Source organism: Lithobates pipiens, unplaced genomic scaffold (genome assembly GCF_037356315.1).
Source record: "Lithobates pipiens isolate NorthernLeopardFrog02 unplaced genomic scaffold, aLitPip1_a1.2 Scaffold_1, whole genome shotgun sequence".
NCBI classification, from domain to species: Eukaryota; Metazoa; Chordata; class Amphibia; order Anura; family Ranidae; genus Lithobates; species Lithobates pipiens.
The window spans coordinates 230,910,479-230,914,561 of record NW_027507685.1 but is presented as its reverse complement, the minus strand read 5'-3'; positions in this window follow the sequence as shown (position 1 = coordinate 230,914,561).

Here is a 4,083-nt window from a genome sequence, read left to right as displayed (position 1 = left end):
GGTAAGTGTCCTTATTTTAAAAGTCAGCAGCTGCAGTATTTGTCTGTAAAAAACCCAGGAACGCTTGGGAATGCATACAGATTGCGAATTTGTAGTGTGAACAGGGCTGTTCACACATAAATGTGTATTATAATGCATTAAAATAGAAGCGCATGTGCGGGATCTCGGACGCAGACGTGCTCTGAGAGAGCTCCGCGCAATCCGGCCCAACACAGCTATATTCAGCGCAGCCAGCAGGACAGAGGCCACGGGAACGGCAGGGTGAGCTACCGGAGACGGTAATGAACCGGCGGGCACAAGGCCAGCCAAAGCGGGGACAGCGTAAAGCTTTAAAATCCTATGGAGGGATCGGTCCCTCCCCCGAACACAGGCCGCAATCCAAGATGGCGCCGGGACACCGGGATACACGAGGCGGCCCGGCCTCCGGAGCATCAGCATTCCTGCGTGAAGGGGATGGCAGGACCCCCCTGGAATGTTCCGGTGATCCATTCTCCTCGCAATCCTCAGGGGATATGGAAGATGATCAGCAGGGTGAGTCCCGTTCACAACCCTCTTCCCCTGTCATAGATGAAGACGCACAGGAACTGGTAGGCTCCCCCGGGTCATCCATGGACAAAAATATGGCTGAAATGGCTGAGGCCATGTCCAGCCAGCTTAGCTCTGCCACCATGACACCTCAGCAAACATTTTACTCGGGGGACGCAGTATTACTAGCCCGGTTCTCTACTATGCTACAGCAAGAGCTTTCTAAAGCATGCACTTTGATTACAACGGATCTTAAACGGGACATTCATAGTATTGGCGAGAGATTTGAAATGGTGGAAGCCAAGGTTGAAAGTACTGTCAAGCGGGTTAATCAGAACACCCACATGCTCACAAACCTCCAGGACAGGCTTGAGGAAGCCCTTACAAAAATTGAGCACTTGGAAAATCGCTCTCGCAGGTATAATGTGCGCATACGCGGTCTACCCTAAACGCATTCAGATCTGGAAGGGGCCATGAAAGAACTGATGAAAGAATTGATTCCAGACATCGCCCCTCACCACATGGAAATTGACCGCATTCATAGGGCCCTAACTGCCCCGAGATCTGACGGCTTACCTCGTGATGTTATAGTTAAACTGCATTATTATCGGGCAAAGGAAAAATTGATGCTTGCAGCTTGTAACCGGCAGGACTTGAAACTTTGTGGGGCACCAATCCAGTTGTTTACTGATCTTGCTCCTTCTACAGTGCAAAAGCGCAGGAATCTTAAACCCCTACTACAACAACTTATCAACAAGCAAATAAGGTACAGATGGGCCTTTCCCTTCAGACTGGCTTTTACCTACAATGGCAAATCCTACTCCTACTCCGGAAGGCGAAGATCTCCTGTTTGAATTAGGTATTATCACAAGGGACTCACCAGCTCCCTTCCCTCCAAATCAAGCCCATTGCTCTCTCTCCCCGCTTTGGACGGAGCGGAAAAGGACCCAAGCCAGAAGCACCCCCCGGAAAAGTTGACCGTATGGTTTATTATTTTCCCTAAATACCTGAAAGAAATGCATGAAGAAAAAGCGATACTACAACTTTGCCAAGATGGACAAATTTGAGTCTGCCTTTGACTGCGCTTTTACGCAGTCGCCCTGTTAGCACAACCATAGTGCAGTTCCCTACCTTTCAGAACAGTTTTCTTGAAGCAGTTCCTTTGTAGCTGGTTTAAAGCTACTATTTTTTTTTTTTTTTACCTGAGCCTCATTTTTATTGTTATGATGGTTCTGGCCCCCCTGGGCGACGGGCGCCGGTGCGGGGGGGGCATTGGGTGCCGGCCCGCCCTGGTGCCGCGGATCTCGGGGAAGGACGGGCCCGCACTGATAGTTTTGAGCCTTAGGAATGTATGTTGCAGGACCTGGGCCTGCCCTGCTGGCCTGCTCTAGAGCTCAGGCCATTTGGGCTGGATCGGAAATCCATGCTACTCTTCTGCAAGACTACCTTCCCTCCGAGGAAAGAGGTACCCTTGCTAGTTCCGGACAGGTTATAGAGTCCGGCAGGGATTATTTCCCATATCGTTATGCAATTTGCACAAGTTATTAAGTATATGCTTATAGGCCAATGGCCTTTGTACTTCACATTGATTAATGTTTTGTCTCTTTTCTTCATTTTTTCTCCTCCTACCCCCTGTCTCCCCCGAGCTGTGGTCCCGTCCCCCACCCATGCACGCTGGTCTTGGAGGTCAAAGCAGTGGGAGACCCATTTTTTGGAGGCTCTTCCCGCCCCCATGGTGTCACAAGGTAAGAGTGCTCTGCCCAACCACGATGGCTAAGAAATATTCATCCGACTTTTCGGTGATTACCCACAATGTACACGGCTTTAACTCCCCGGCTAAAAGAACTAAAGCCTTCCAATTCTACCATAGACAGAAAGCGGATATTCTGCTACTACAAGAGACTCACTTTTCTAGAAAGTCAGCCCCTAGCTATCTTAATATTAAATATCCTCAGTTTTACTTAGTTAACAGACCCAACAAAAAAGAAGGGGTAGCTATTAGTTTCTCTAGACGGACTCCATTTACGCCCATTACAATAGTTAAGGACAAGGGAGGCAGGTATATTATGGCAGTGGGGCGCATTCATGATCAGCTCGTTTCTTTTGTGTCTTATTATGCCCCGAACATGGGCCAGGTGGAATTTTTTAGCAAAATGTTGAGGATACTGATGCCCAAGGTTCAAGGACAGGTGCACATAGGGGGGGACAGTAACATTCCGCTCGACAGAATTATGGACAAATCCAACCCTGCTAGACCTACTCTTAAAAGACCACCGATTGGGAGCAACAGAGTAGCTAAACTATTCCACCTATATGAATTGAATGACGCGTGGCGGAAAAACAACCCCACTGCTAGGGACTATATGCATTTTTCACAGGCACACCACACATATTCCAGAATAGACAATCTACTGGTTCGCACCCCTCTACTCCCATACCTGACGTCGGTAAAAATACTGTCTGCCCCCTGGTCAGATCACTCCCCAATTAAACTTTCTATGACAGGGCTTTGGTACAAAGCCTCCCCGTCCCCGTGGCGTCTAAATGCCAGCCTGCTAAACGACCCCGTTTTATATACGGAAATAGAAAAAGAACTATTGACTTACTTCAGTGTTAAGTCCTCAGACACGTCACCCACGATAAATTGGGCAGCTCACAAAGCCTCGATTAGGGGCAAACTGATACAAATAGGAGCTAGACAGAAGCGGGCCCGAGAACATACTATTCAGCAACTAGAAGCTAATTTAGACCGGTTGACGAAGGAACAACACGCTAACCCGCGGCACAACATAAGGCTCAAAATAGACAACGCTAGACTGAAGTTGAACTTGAGTTTGACTACTCAGGCAGAAAAACACATCAGCTGGTCTAAGCATAGGTATTACACTATGGGAGACAAACCTACCACAATGTTAGCCAGGAAACTAGTCCCCCGACCTCATACGCCCACACTACCTAAACTGATGCTCTCTACGGGGCACCCCACTCAAAACCCCAAACTCATACTAAAAGAATTTCACAATTTCTACTCCAGACTATATGGCCCACAAGCCAAATATGATCCACATCAGGCGGAGACGTTCTTCCGCAACACCCCCTTACCCAAGCTGACACGAGCCCATGCTGACTTGATGGATGATGACTTCACAGACTTAGAGGTTAAAATGACGATCAAATCTTTACACCCCTCCAAGGCCCCTGGACCGGACGGCTTCACGGGTCACTATTATAGGAAGTATCAGGATATACTGATTCCTCACCTATGTTCTTATTTTAATGATCTTCGGAGAGGAAGCAAGATACCTTCTCATGAAAATGTAGCATATCTCAGCGTCATACCGAAACCTGATAAGGATCATGGGGACTGCGCAAACTATCACCCAATTTCTTTGATAAACACGGACTTAAAAATGTTAACTAAAGTTTTGGCGTCTAGATTGAACACCTTCCTCCTGAGCTACATTCATGCTGACCAGGCTGGCTTTGTCCCGAACAGGCAGACATCCGACCAAACCCGCAGATTAATTAATCTCATAACAGCAGTACAATCGGACTGGG